Source organism: Tenrec ecaudatus, chromosome 6 (assembly GCF_050624435.1).
Source record: "Tenrec ecaudatus isolate mTenEca1 chromosome 6, mTenEca1.hap1, whole genome shotgun sequence".
In the NCBI taxonomy this organism is placed as follows: Eukaryota; Metazoa; Chordata; class Mammalia; order Afrosoricida; family Tenrecidae; genus Tenrec; species Tenrec ecaudatus.
In genome coordinates, this window is record NC_134535.1 from 59,556,597 (window position 1) to 59,572,657 (window position 16,061).

A 16,061-nucleotide genomic window follows, 5' to 3' on the forward strand; every position below is an offset into this window, starting at 1 on the left:
GATCCTTATAATCAGTTCCTCCTTTCTACCCCACCTTCTCTCCACCCTCTGGGATCGCCACTCTCACCATTAATCCTGAAGGGATCATCTGTCCTGGATTCCCTGTGTTTCCAGTTTCAATCTATACCAGTGTACATCCTCTGGTCTAGCCAGATTTGTATGGTAGAATTGGGATCATGATAGTGGGGGGAGGGGAATCATTTAAGAACTAGAGGAAAGTTATATGTTTCATTGTTGCTACACTGCACCCTGACTGGCTTGTCTCTTCCCCGTATTCCTTCTGTAGGGGGATGTCTAGTTGTCTACAGATGGGTTTCGGGTCCCCAATCTGCACTTCCCTCATTCACAATGATATGATTTTTTGGTGATTTTTATTTTTATTTCTTTATTGTTATTGGTTTGTTGTTGTCATCATTTTGTTTTCTTTTGTTGTTTTGTGTTGCTATGTCTTGTGGGGTTTTTTTGGTGTGCCTATTATTATCTCTGAAGGTCTATCTAGATAAGATAGGCTGGATGAACAGTCTGGAGGAGAAAATAACAGGACTGATGATTCCGGGGGGGACATGGGAGACGGGGAGGTGGGGAAAAGGAGGTGGTGTTGAACAACCCAGGGACAAGGGAACAAGTGATCCAAAATCAGTAGCTAGGAGGGTGTGAGAGGCCTGGGAGGGATGGGTCAAGGGCAATGTAACTGAGTGAAATTACTGAAACCCAAGTGAAGGTTGACATGATAGTGGGACAAGAGGAAAGTAAAAGGAAATTGAGGAAAGAACTAGGGGGCAAAGGGCATTTATAGAAGTCTAAATATAGGCATATACATATGTAAATATATTTATGTATTATGATGGGGAAATAGAGCTACGTGCATATATTTATAGGTTTAGTATTAAGATAGCAGACGGACAATGGGCCTCCACTCAAGTACTCCCTCAATGCAAGAACACTTTGTTCTATTAAACTGACATTCCATGATGTTTACCTTCCCGACACTATCGCTGAAGACAAAGTGGGTGCATAAGCAAATGTGGTGAAGAAAGCTGATGGTGCCCAGCTATCAAAGATATAGCATCGAGGGTCTTAAAAGCTTGAAGGTAAACAAGCGGCCATCTAGCTCAGAAGCAACAAAGCCCACATAGAAGAAGCACACCAGCCTGTGTGACCATTTGACCCATTTTTAAGTTGTTTCAGTTTTTAATATTTTCTGCTTTCTTTATAACTAAAAGTTTTCCATGTTTTGTCTAGTGATTGTTGTTGGGTCTTGTTTGTTTGCTTGCTTGTGTTCTTTTGTGCTTTGTATGATTTTCTGCATATTAAATCCAGGATTTATACAGATAGTAATTGGCTAGATAACTGCCTATGGGCATGGCAGAGGAGGATAGGGAAATTGAAGAGCTAACAAAAATGAGTACAAGAAAAAAATGTTCTGAAATTGATCGTGGTGACAATTGCAGAAATCTTCTTAATGTGATTGTGTTTTATGTAAAGTATATGCCTATAAAATATTTTTTTAATTACAAAAGAAGAAAGAATAGCATCTGGGGTCTTAAAGGCTTTTTACTAAAATGAACAGTCATCTAAATGAAGTATCAGCTAATCCTTCACATAAAAACACCACCAGTCTGTATGATCAAAGTATTATTAATAATATAATCCATGATCAGAAGAGGAGGATTTCATTAGAGTTTAAATTCTGAGCTCTCCATTACAGGCTATGAATGACAGGGAAAGCTCAAAATCCAAGTGTATTTCCAGAGTCCCTATTGAATTTCTTCTGTTAACTAACTAAGTATATAAACAGTCTTGCGCTCAGGTATAGTGCTTCGGAAAGCAGATTACCTCGACCCCTCTCCAGGTAGCCAGGAAGGGCGAGTCTCTCTTAGGGGCTTTCGCGGGTGTGTTTTTGATGGAGATCACTGCACTGGGCACAGGCCAGGGTTTACGTGGTCATGAGTCATGCTCCATCAGTTGTGCCCTGACTGCCTTGGTAAAAAAGCCCTGGTCCAATCTTGTAAGCTTTTCTCTCTGACAAAATGTACGTGTCTCAATCGTGCTCCTCTTCCCACTTCTGTAGTCCCCCCTGTAACTACGGTATATTGATTGCGACACTTCTCTGTGCTCTGTGCCCTATTTAGCTAGTGTCATGACTGAATCTTTGAATACCATATGACCTCGTGCTAATGGCCTCCCTCATCTGGATGATGTGCTTGTGTCTTTGTATTGTCTTTATTATTTTAAGACTTAATAAATGTTCTCCTTAAATTATATTTGAGATTGAGGTAACCCTAAGTAAAATAAATTCTAATTTATAAACTGATTTATATAAGAAAAAAATCTACAGTCAGAGGAGCCACTGTGATAATAAGCATCCTTTCATCTTAGGAAGTATCTCCAGTCTGAGCGCAAGGTAAGATTCATCATAAATATTCTCACTTCTACAGCACCACTCTACAAACGATCTGAGTTCCTAGCAGCCAACACGAATCAAAATGCACAACTTCAAATGCTGAACTTTACTGATCTGAGAAGTGGATGTAAGGGAAAATGGAGGCGTGTTGACACAGTAGTTAAGTGCTTGATTCCTATCAGAAAGGTCATCTGTTTGAGCCCACCAGCCGCTCCACAGGAGAAAGCCAGAGTCATCTTTCCATAAATATCAAAGCCTTAAGAGCCCTGAGGTTGTACCCTCTGCCCTGTGGCACACTATAAATCTGAATGGACTGAGGTTTGGTGTTTTGTTTTTTGCGAGAAAACTGACGTTCTACAATGAAGAGGTGAGACTCTGATTAACGGAAGCGTTTCCTCCCTCAACATTTGATTTAGTATTTTCAATAGTCATGGGGAAGGTTTTAAAAAATATTTGGAGAAACCAGTAACAAGTTGTCATTGAGTTCACTCCCACTAAATGGCCCCATGTGTGTCAGAGTGCTCTATCCAGTTCTAGTGGATGATTTGTCGAAAGAAGATCACCAGGTCTTTCTTTTAGTGATCTGGAATGTCCAACCTTTTTATTACAAGCCAAGGACACAAGCCTCAGAGAGATTCAATTCAAAATGAGAGATAGGTAAGCCTTTATTTTGTGAAATGAGATGTGTTACAGAGAGGAAACCAGAATGACACTTTGATAATAGGTCTATGCTCTCACAGATCAATTTTAGGAAAGAATACATATAAAAGCTGAGCATTTGAAAATGATTTTCTCTGCATGCTTCTTGAAAGATCTCTGTACTGCAGGTTTTGTGTCCAGCCAAGCTCCGTTTGAAAACATACGTGTTTATAGGAGGGGCAAGAGCTACACTTGATGAAACGGAACAGAGCCAAGGCTACATGGCTCCTCATTGTTCGCACATATGCCTTCCTGGAATTAGGCATCACATCTTCCCTGGAGTCCAGTTCTGTTGAATCTGTGATTATTTCTATGAATTCCCATTGGAGCAAGCATGCCCATGTCTAGGGCAAATGAATCTTTGGTTCCCACCATGTCACCCTGGAGTATTAGCTCTTGCTGAGGGGTCTCAGCCCCTCTAAGCCTGTGAAGTTTTAGGGTGACCCTCCAGTGCTAAATTCTTAGGTACGGTTTCAGTCTTCACCTTTCTCTTCTTCACTCCCATTCCTGAAAAGGGTCTTCTTTCAACTAACTGTATTTTAGAAATGATGTGATTGTCTGATCTATTCCTGATAAGAGCAATTGTTAATTGTACAGTCTGTGAAGTGTGTATTACTAGAAAGCAATACCTTAGTCTACGGAACCCTGTTGGCTTAACAGTGAAGCACCCAGTGGCTAGTGGAGAAGTTGGCGGTTGAACCCACCCAATGGCTTCACAGGAGAACACAGCAATCTGCTCTCATAAAGATTACAGCCTACAAACACAATGGGAAGCTCTAGTCTATACGAGAAGGGGACCGAGAGTTGGAATCAAACACGGACACACAACAACAACAATGCCATGATTTTAAATGCTGTATTAAGAGAGAGTATGAAATTTTGACTGACATGGCCTAATAAGTGCGTCTCGATTCCCATACATAGGCAGTGAAAGGAAAAGGCTAGTAGGACAAGGGTCTCAAAGTGGACAACTGTGAACTTCCTGGCCTTTTTCACCCCCAAATTGAGACTGGGGGGCCTTTCTGTCTCTGTAGTACCATTATTGTGGCAAGATTTTAATGTTTTCTCTCTCATGTTTATTTTTATGCTTCAATATAAATCTTGACCCAATAAGAAAAATACTCTTTAAATATATATATTTTTTCTTTGTCTTGTAATTGGAGTCCAGATTGCAAGTTATCTGAAAAATTCTGCTATAAAACAATGGAATTAGTTATAAACTCTATAAATCTTTGTAAATAACTATATTTGAGCCAACTGCATAATAATGAATGATGTATAAAAATATATTTTATTAATAATTTATAAATTATCAAGGGTTCATGAGGGAGTGGGGAGCGGGGAGGGAGGGGAAAATGAGGAGCTGACACCAAGGGCTTCAGTGGAGAGCAAATGTTTTGAGAATGATGAGGGCAATGAATGTACAAATGTGCTTGACACAATGGATGGATGTATGGATTGTAATAAGAGTTGTATGAGTCCCCAATAAAATGATTTTAAAAAATAGATTTTGTAAATGTACTACTCTATTACTCAATGTGGTCCTTCGAAGGGAGATTTCTAAGATTTCTCCAAAAGTTAATGCATCACCCAGCTTGATGACCTTCAGCCACTTTTTCACAGCTGCCTTTATTTCCCCAGTGAGGGTGTTCTGATGGAGGTCTTCGCTGTGTACAATTTGAGGCAACACAGCATTTATTTTTCTCTCCAAACACCACTTGATTCAGTTCCTCAGGAACGGGGGACGTCTGCCCACCGTGGTGTGTGCGGACCCAGGAACCCCACACTTTACAGACGACTCAACCCCATTCCTTCTGCATGACTTTCATGACTTGTTCCATTGCCCCCAAACGTCTTGTGGTAATTCTATTATGCTCCACTTTGTATTCTATATTTGTCAAGTGAAAAATAAATCCATTTAAGATGGGCTGAAATCAAGAAACATGAAGTCCTTTAATTATAACCTTATCAGTGGCAACACACACACACACACAAACATATATATATATATATATATATATATATATATAGAGAGAGAGAGAGAGAGAGAGAGAGAGAGAGAGAGAGTTAGTTAGTTAGTTATAGAGGACCTAGCAGTGGTTCTCAACCTTCCTAATGCTGCTACCTTTTAATACAGTTCCTTGTCTTCTGGGGACTCCCCAACCATAACATTATTTTCGTTATTACTTCATAACTGTAACTTTGCTACTGTTATGAAGTGGGCGACCCCTGTGAAAGAGAGATAACTGACAATTCCCCAAGCTGAGGGATGTTGGGGAGATCCCGAGGACAGGAGCCACCACCTGGAATGCTGATTTGCCTCTCTGTATCTCTCCCCTCCTCTTTCTCCTGCCTCCCCAAGGAGAAGGACTAGACCTAGAGAAGGCTCAGCATCTGCCTGCGACAATCAGCAAGTCTCCCAAGGTCACCTTCACCATGTGTCTCTGAAGAGATAACCTTCATTCAGTGCTATGGTGCTTGTTTTTACCAGAAGTCACAGTTTGATATGTATATAATTCCATGACTCTTGAATCAATTTTCCACTATGCGGCTTGACTCTTGGTTGATAAAATAGAAACAAAGGCACATGGAATATCAGCACTCGTTTCTCTGAGCTAAGCGTAGGAAAACCTCTTTCCATTGGAATAATTGAAACGTGAAGGACTGTTTACCTCAAGAACATATAGAAAGTTTCCAGGTGCCTTAGTTAAAATCAGCACGTACTGTTTTCAGAATCTGGTTGTATTCTGAAAATCACCCCACTGTAAAAGAGAATTGAACTAGCTCTAGAAAAAAAATTGACTAATTTCTTTGGTGTTGGTTTCTTTAATTTTATTATAGGTTTACTATCCACATCACCAAGGAGCCGTGATGGCATTGTCCAGTGAGTCTTAGCAGGTTAGCAGTTCAAATCCACCAGCTACTCTGTGGGAGACAAATGGGGCTATCTGCTCCCTTTAAGGATTTGCAGCCTCAGCAATCCCATGTAGAGTTGCTACGATTCAGAATCAACTTAATGGCAGTGGAGGGAATGGGAACACATGTCCCCAGGAGCTTTAGGTATGTGGTAGTTAATTTCTCAGTTGCAAACTGAAGGTCGGTGGTGGGACCCTGCAGTTGCTCTGGAGGGGGAAAATGCGGTAATTTGCTTCTGTAATGATTTTAGACTAGGAAACCCTATGGCTTAGATAATTCTACTCTGCCCTGTAAGAGTATGGTCACTATGAGTGACATAGCAATGGGTTCACACATATCATTGGCATGAAAACACGTGAGGTATTACATTGGGATTATAGAGTTACATAGCAGCACCTCATGGATTTATGCTTTTGCATTTTAATGGCAAGTGCACAAGCTAGATTTTTGAAACTAGTGCTGGAGGGAAGTGTTATTTCAGGGAAAGGTTATTTCAAGGTTATTTCATTCTTGCTTTATGTAATGACCATGATCATTTAAAATTGGATAAATTCAATCACTGTCATCTTATAGAACCTTTATTGTACTTACTTATTATTTTTATGACAACCTGATTGAAAGATTGAACATTTTTGTCATATTGATTGTTTGATACCAGGACACAAATTTTACAATATGTATTCACACACTGATACAGACAGATATATGTGTGTTATTAGTAACTAAGGTAAGTTGAATTCCATAGACTGACCACATTTTTGTAGATATTAGAATGGTTAACGCTGACAAGTACATTTTGGCGCAGTGATTATGCATTCTTCCCATCTTCTTTGGATGCTTCCTGCATCATTCAATATTTTTCCCATGGAATTTTTCAATATTACAACTCAAAGCTTGGATTTTTCTCCAGTTCTTTTGGTTTCAGATACGCTGAACATTTTTTTTCTTTTATGGTTTCCTCGCTCTAGCTCTTTGCACATTTCATTATATTTGATTTTATCTTCTTGAGCTGTCCTTTGAAATATTCTGTTCAGCTCTTTGACTTCACACCATTTTTTCCTGTTTGTCTTAGCAGCTCTAAAATTAAGGACAAGTTTCAGAGTCTCTTCTGACATCCACTTTGACTTTTGTTTTTCTTGCCTGCATTTTTCATGATCTTTTGCCTTTTCATGTATAATGTTCTTGATGTTATCCTACAGTTCAACAGGCTTTCTGTCATTAGTGTTCCATACATCAACTCAGTTCTTGAAACGTCTGCAAAATTCAGATGGGATAAACTGAAGTCTATATTTTGGCTCATGAACTTGATATCATTTTCTTCAGCTTTAATCTGAGCTTATATATGAACAATCGGTGGTTTGTTCCACAGTAGGCCCCTAGCCTTATGAAAGCTGCTAATATTAAGCTTCTCCATCAACTCTTCACACAGATATAGTCAACTGGAATTCTGTGTATTTTATCTGGAGAAGTCCACATATATAGTCACCATTTGTATTGTTGAAAAACAGTATTTGTTATAAGAAAGTCAATGGATTTGTAAAATTTCCAATTCCAATTCCAATTTCTCCAATTTCATTTCTATCACCAAGAACATATTTCCCTCTTTTTTTTCAACTTTTGCATTTAACTACCAATAATTGCTAATGCCCCTTGATTGGATGTTTGATCAATATCAGACTGAAGATATTGGTAGAATTCTTCAGTTTCTGCATCACTAGGTTTAGTGGTTGGTGTGTAAATTTGAATAACAGTTAGATTAACTAGATTTCCTTCTATGCAGAGAGATATTATCTTATTACAGATAGCATTGAACTTTAAGATAGATCTTGAAATATTTTGGTGGTGAATGCACTACCATTCCTCTTGAATCTGTCCTTCTCGGCGTAGTAAACTCTGTGATTTTCTGATTCACAATGGGAAATACCAGTGATTCTCAGCTCACTGAACCTTGGAATATTGATTTTAATGAAGACCATTTTATTTTTACAATATCTAATTTTCCTAGTTTTATACTTTGTGCATTCTAAGTTTCCATTTTCTGCCACTATCTATAACAATATCTTGCTTGTATTCATTAAGTTTTCTGTGTCTGACCATGTTTCTATGATATTGATAAGGTTTTCCATGGCTAATTTCTCTAGACAGCCAATTCCTTCTTCATAGTCTGTTCTTCGATTGGAAGCTCTGCTGAAACCTGTTCACTTTGGGTGACCCTGCTGGCATTTAGAATACCAGTGACAGAGCTTCCAGCATCACAGCAACACACAAGCCACCACAGTACAACAAAGTGACAGAGAAGTGGTGGAACTGGAGATTAGTATTGTGACAATCTTTTGGATCACAATCACTTAATAGAGTTATCAAATAACTGGAAGAGTAGTTTTAATATCAACCTCCTTAGATTCAAGGAGTTTTCCATGGAAATTTTTATTCTTGTAAATTCCTCGAGTCTTATATGGACTTATGGAAAAATGATCAGTTTATTAAAAAAATCAAGACCAGTTTATCTCTGTCTCAGTTGAGTCTTCTCTTTTTCACTTCCAATCTGTTTCTAGCTGCACAAGAAACAATTTTATTATCAAACACTAACTAAACCAAAAAACAATGAAGGGGAAATAAACATGGATTAATCCTCTGGGGGACCACCTTTGACTGTCCAACAGGGCTGTGAAGAGCCTTGCTCTCATGCAGAATACATTAGAAAGTGGATTATTGAAGATGCAATAGATTAAAATTAATATCTTATCATTTGACGTCCATTTTGATTCACTTTAAATGTGTTCTAATTTTTAATGTTTTCTGCTTTCTTTTCCAGGGAGGCTTTTTTTCTCTTACTTTGTAATTGTTGCTAGTTTTATTCTTTAACTATTTTTCTGTATATGAAATCCAGGATAGGTAAATCTATGGAGACATTAACCGGATTAATGGTTCCTTTGAGGTCTGGCAGGGAGGTACGGGGAGAGGAGGAGCTAGTCATGGTGAGCACAAACACGAAGAATGCCCTACAACTGATGGTGGTGATGACTTTATAACTCCTGATGTGACTGAGCTATTGAATTGTGTGATACGTGAACTATATGCCAATAAAACTGTTTAAAACAAAAACCCACAGAAAGATGAAGACTTGTTCAATTTCACATAAATGAGGGGAAGACAACTCATTGCTGTCTGAAGAGAATACATGTTTCCTTCCCTTCTTGATACAATTAATGGTCATTTTTTTCTTTTCCATCTCCCAGTAGTTCAATAGTTCCCCATATAGGCATTTTTTTCTGTGTAAAAACCTTTGCTGGTACTTAAAATAAAATCCCGAGAAATATCTGCAAACCCTGTGGGAGCATCACTGTTTCTCATGCGGAACTTTCTGAGGCAAGTTCCTGGTGTTACCCAGTTGGAGCTCCTTTCTAGGGAAGTAGTTGTTGGAAATGCCTTTCAAAAGCAGTGATTGCCCTTTCACCAAATGATCAGAGGACAAAATCCCTCTTTTGATTGTTCGCTTTTGTTTGGTCGCTTTGAAGACCACTGTTTGATCCTTTTGTTCCGTGCACACGTTAGTGACATTGCTTGAAACATTTGCAGTCTGAGGATTCACTAGGAAAGGGGGCCGCCAAGGCCACTTCACCTTGTGCACACAGGCCTTACTAAACGTTGAATGTGAAAGGACAGATCATAATGCACTTGAAAGCAGCCATTTCATGCATTGCCTTTCCCTTTGTAAAAGGTCTCTTTGGTGACTATCAATGTCACATCCAGAGTGCAATTCAATCCTGTGACTTCATGACCAGAAAACTTACTTATTATCTTCATGTAAATGTTGCTGCTAGAATAAAGGTGTTGTTGTTTGTTATTGAAATGATGGGTATCTTTGACAAAGTATTTAGGAAACATCATGTGAGAAATACCATATATCTAACAGGAGAGGCAAGGTGAGGGGCACCACTGAGTTCTCAGTGTAGGGGAGAGATCCTACTATAGTTCCTATTTCAAATTTTGTATTCATTACAAGAACAATCTCAATGATTCTCCATAATGTCATCTCCACACATCCCACTTTTCCTCGCTATTGTGAGATGACTTCTCTCATGTGGCATGGAGAAATAGAAACCACTAGAAGTAAACTGGCTTGACTCCCACCATCAAACTCCCACCATCATGAACGCCCCTGATCCCCTCACCCTGTATTTTCATGGGAGAAATGCTTCTCTCCAATCCAATGATGATCCGTCCGCCTGCGTCTGTACCCTCGCGTTCCCAGCTTCCAACTCCTTTCTCCGGCTCTCTCTTCACTTTCTCAACTGGCTCTTTCTCTTCAGAGATTAATTGTGCTCGCATCTCCCCTATCCTAACACGTAAACTCTAAAACCAACTTACCCTTCCTTTAAAAAATTGTATTGTGGTCTGATTCAAGAAACTACTGTTTTAACCATTTCTATTTGTACAATTCAGTGAGGTGGATTTATATTCTTAAAATTCGACAATTATTCTCAATATCCTTTTCCAATCATTTCACTACCATCAGAATAAATTCAGTGTCTTTTAAACAACAATCCTCCCAGCCCCGCCCCTCCCACTTCTGATCACCAGTAGTAGTCTTTGATTTTTATATATTTGTTTATTTCATATAATTCAGATATAATATTTGTCCCTTTGTGGCTCATTAATTTCATTCAGCACGTTTACAAGGCCCATCTCTGCAGTATCAGGTAACGGAACTTCGCTTCTCTTTATAGCTGAGTAGTATTCCATTTGGTTTATCCATTCATCCGCTGATGGATTTTTTGGTTATTTTCCCCTTTGCAGCTATTGTAAAAAGCATGCCAGTGGACATTGTTACATACATTTCCGTTTACATTCCTGCCTTCACTTCTCCTGCATATATACCTAGGAAGGAAGATGCTGAGTTGCATGGTAGCTCTATGTTCAATTTTTAGAGGAATGGCCAAAATGCTTTTTCACAGTGGCTGTAGCAGATTTACCCAATGCAGTGTGTCCTTTGACCTCTTGGCTGCTGCCTATTGACTGCGAATCAGACAAAACCAAAACCTTGAAACTTAAATATTTTCTCCATTGATCAGGTTACCAGTAGTAGTTATTAATCTGACTTCCATCGCTGTATTTTGTTTTTGTCTTTTTTGAAATATCATGTAAATGGAATCATACAGTTTAAGACTTTTTTGAGACTGGCTTCCGAGACTCAACATAATGCTTTTGAGGTTCATTCAAGTGGTTGCATGTATCAGTAGTTAATTCCTTTTATGGATGAGTAATAGATCATTGTGTAGCAATAGTTTGCTCATCCATTTATCCACTGAAGGACATTTGGATTATTTTTGTTAGGAGATGATCATACCTAGAGACGCTTTTTTGTTTTGTTTTGTTTGCCTGCAGGTTTTCGTGTGAACATAAGTTTTTATTTCAGTAGGGTAAATACTCAGAAATGAAATTGCTCGGTCATATGGTAAATGTATGCTTAACTTAAGAAACTGCCCTTTATTATTTTACATTTCCATCAAAAAGGTATGAGACTTCTAGTTTGTTCACAGCCTTATCAATACTGGAAATTGTTATTAATTTTTATTTTAGCAGTTCTAATAAATGTGCAGTGTTATTCCATCATGGTTCCAATATCTATTTTCCTAATGGTTAATAGAGTTGAAAACAGTTCGGTGTGTTCATATTCTATCTCTGTATTCTCTTTTGTGAAGTATCTGTTAAAATTTTAACCCATCGTATATTGGTAACTTGTGTATAACCAGAGTAATCTTTCAGAAATACAAAATTTAGCCTTTCATGGCCCCTGTAAATCTTGTAAATTGTCCAATGTCTTTAGTATTTCATTTGTAAATACTATTAAATATATTTTATAACTGTTTATACTATCCTCAATATCTCTACATTAGTTTTCTATTGCTTCCTTAGAAATTCTCTCAAAATCAGGGGATTATCGCTCATTGTCATTGAGTCAATGCTGATACAGTGACGCTGCAGGAGAGAGTAGAGCTGCCCCTGAGACTGTAACTCTTTATGGGAGGAAACAGCCTCTCCGCCCTCAAAGGGGCTGCTGGTTTCAAACTGCTCACCTTGTAGTTAGCAGCCCAACGAGTAACCACTACTCCATCCAGGCTCCTCTTCAGGATTAAATGACTTAAACACCATATATTTATTATTTCACATTTTCTGTGGTCAGAAATCCAAGCACAGTTTGATTGGTTCACGTTTGATGGTCTCTCACAAGTCTTCAATCAAGGCTAGGTGAAGTTCTTAAATGAAGATTCAAATCAGAAAGGAGGAGGCACTTCCATTAGGCAATCGAGTGGGCCAGTGGGTAGGGCGAGATGAGGCTGCAGCCCCGTAGGGCTCGGGCTCGGGGCTCGGGGCTCAGTCAGGCTCTAGGAGGCCCAGTCGGAGTTCTCTGAGCTTTGCTTGACATCAGTGCTCCCTGTGGTCTCGTGGACCTCACTGGGGTCCTGGCTGTCCCCACTCCCACCCCCAGGCCTCGCCTGCACTTGGCAGTGAGTTGCTCTTGCTCACAGTGGGCCCCATGGGCCTGCCCTTCTCCTTCACCCGCCATGGGGGAGGTCCCGCATGTAGGCACACTTGTGTGGTCCCTGGGCTCCACCTCGCTGATCTGGAAGTTGAGGGTGTTACAGTAGAGGGCAGGGCGGCTCCGTTACCCTTCCTGACGTGCTGACAGACATAGTTAGCCTTGACGTTCTCCATCCTAGCTGGTCCGTGAGCTTCTGCGCCAGGCCAAGGCCACGGTGTGAGCGGTTCACAAGCCGCCAAATCACGTGTCCATGGGCGAGCCATCTGGGACCGCCTGCACTTTGGCCAGCAGTAGCCACCGGTCTTCCCATTCCCATCGCCCGTCCGCGGTGTCAGAGAGCGGGACCCAGGGAGACCGCGGGCCAAGTCCAACCGCCAAGGCCATTCTCTGGAAGGCCCAGCAGGATGCAGTGCTGCATTTTCATCGGGTCCGCGGGCCTCACATTGCAGGTGTTCGTGAGGGTGGAACCGGGGGGGGGGGGGGGTGCGAGTCACGGCCCCGGGGGTCCTGAGTGCGCAGTCGGTGGCCTCCCGGTGTTGAAGAGGGGGATCTCAATTCTCTTCTGGTGGTTGGCCGGGGACCACTTGTACAGGCCCTCTCCAAGCCGGCAGCCTACGCTCCCAAAGCCAGACTGAGAACAGTCTAAGCAGAATAGAAATAACCAAAGACTTGATGTCCTATCACCTTGACACATCTGTTGGTTTAGAAGCTACTAGGCCTAGCCCACTCTTAATGGAAAGAGCGCTGGAGTGAGTGAGAGAAGGTTTTCATCCCTGTGGACCACCTTAGACGCGATCCGCCCACCAGCTCTCATTTCTCTTTTCTAAATAATTACCAAAACGTGCAATTTACTAACTCTTTAGTAAATTATGCACCATTCTACTGCTTAATCTGCCCTTGGAATTTCCTCCATTGATTACAGCCTTTATTTATATGCTTTTCATTTGTATGAAAACATTCTCTCCTCCTTTTCTTGAATTTCCCCCAAGATATGAGATTTCCAATTGCTTTACATCTTGACTCAAACTAATAGCCTCCAGGTCCATCCATGCTATGAGATATTTCTCAGATTCATCAGCCTTCTTTAATACTGCATAATATCCCATGTGTTTATGTACGAAAGTTTGTTTATCTGCTCTTTAATTGTGGAGCATTTAAGTTGTTTTTTACTATTGTGAACAGCACTGTGATGAACATTGGTGGACTACATATTCCTATTCCTGTCACGTTTCTTTGATTTTTGTAGGCTGTATACAAGCAGAAGAATTGCTGAACCATGTAGCATTTCTATTTTCAATATTTTAAGGACGCTTGATACCATTTTCCACAGTGGTTGCAACATGTTACAGTCCTACCAGAAGTGTATAAAGGTTCCAGCTTCTCTACACCTGCTAGCACTTGTTTTCTGTTTTTGCTATTAATGCTGGAGTGAGATCTCTTTCTAATGGCTAGTGATCACAGGCATTTCCCACATATTTGCTGACTATCTGGATGTCTCAGTTGAAGTGTCTGTTTGTGATCCCTAATTAGATTATTTGTCTTTTTGTTGTTTAGATACTGAAATATCCTGTATATTGTAAATATTAGTCTCTTGTATAATATGTACCTTGATTCCCACCACCGGCTATATCCCCAGAGATTCTGCTATGGAAGTGGTAGGCTGTCCTAAGAATACGCATTATATTGGTTATTGATGCAGGTAGTCAAAGGATAACACTGTAAAATACTACAACTTTTACCTACTTATTAGTTGTGGAGAGAGACTCAGTGTTACACTGCCACCATGGTTCAAGCCTGGGAAAGAAGGAAGCCCTATAATTTCTACTGCAGTTTGGTCTCAATTGCTTTTAAAATTGGATTTTCCCTTTTTCATAAGCTAATTTTAACACACAAGGCATATACCCCTGAATTCACCTATATTATTTAAATTAACTGTCTCTGAAATGGTTTGCTGTGATTGAAACACATAAAGAAAAAGATTGAAAATGAGTGTTTAATTTTCTTAGTTGTTTATTTCTTTCTCCATGTCTCAGAATCTGCATTCTCCAATCCTCTAATTTAATATTATGGTAAATTCAGAGGGGAGAAACTGCCAATTTTACAGGTTTTGAAAATCCATTACTTGCTATGAAACTCAAGGCCTGTGTGACCAGTAAGTGTTTCTAGCTTCCTCAACAATTCTGTCTTATAATATGTATTCGGCTTTCAGTTAGAGAACTAAAGAACAGGTTGGGTTCTGAACTAGCTCAAGTGCTTTCTCCCATTTGGAAAGCCTCTTTGGGGCCCAGTGGCTTTAGCCTTCAAATCATTTTGTCATAATTACATTTCTTATGGATTTTGAAAGAATGAAAGAAAAGAATCATCTTGTCTGTAATTCTGAGCAGACTAAATAAGTGAACTATTTTTTAACGAACCAAAAGCTGTTGTAATTGGACAAAGATGATGATAGGATATTGATGACCTTGAAAGAATACTATTTTTTCTTTCTGAAATAACTATGCTTTCGCTTTAGAAATAAAAATATCATTAAGTACACATGTGATATACAATTCAACACAGGTACCTCAATGCTGTTATTTATTCTCGCCGTTATTGTCTAAATTGAGAATTGGGCTAATATGGTTTAGTTTCATTTTAATTTTCTGATCACAGTGCTTACTTGATATTTTACTAAAATAACTTATTAAATGATATTTTAGAAGATCTTTTACACTTCTTAGACATAAATTATTTTCTCCTTTCTGAGGGAACTTGTTAAGAGCAACAATGAAGTGGTTGTCTTTAGCTTCAGAAATGCAATAAAAATTTTATTTTGATATTAGCTTATTTTCTAATACTTCTCATTAATGATGACCTTTGATTTGGGGAAATGCATGTTTTCTGATTGAATGAACTTGGGCTACTCACCTTAGAGACTGTCCTGGTAAAAAGAGGAGCCTTAAGGTTCACTAGCACGAAAACTAAATCTGCCATGATGGATACTCTTCTGAAAATGAGGCTTGTTACTATCTGAGATTTTAAAAATAAACTTTTTACAGGACCTTGCAAGACTTGGTAATCAAATATTAGATAAAATAATAAGGAAATGGGGAAGAACTCTTGCCAGGAGCAGTAATAATTTTCTAAGGACAGAATAGTGTATGAATTATACTGGCATCTCAAAGAATTTGGAGTTATTATCTGAAACAATGTGGGTGGCATTACTATTTATCATGCTATATAAATAATCTTAGCTTTCTTTTCTAATTGGTTTTTAAACCTAGTACAATTCTTTCTGGCTCATGTGTAGGGTTATCTAATTCCTCCAAATGGGAGAAATTTAAACAAGGACTATTCACCTAATAGAAGAAATAAAAATGAATGCATTAGTTAGGAGATAGATAGCATCAATTGTAACTAAGAGATTCAAAGTAACAGAGGCTAAAACAAGGTAGAAAACTGATTGTTTGTTTTTCTCTCATATGGAGTCTGAGTTGGAACTCCGGAGGTATGGTA

At 39.2% G+C, this 16,061-nt stretch overlaps 1 protein-coding gene across 1 annotated transcript in view; it reads left to right on the forward strand.

The window, feature by feature from the left end:
- The window catches only part of PTPRR (protein tyrosine phosphatase receptor type R), a 279,519-nt gene that overhangs the window by 20,083 nt on the left and 243,375 nt on the right, over positions 1–16,061 (forward strand). The window lies entirely within an intron of this gene.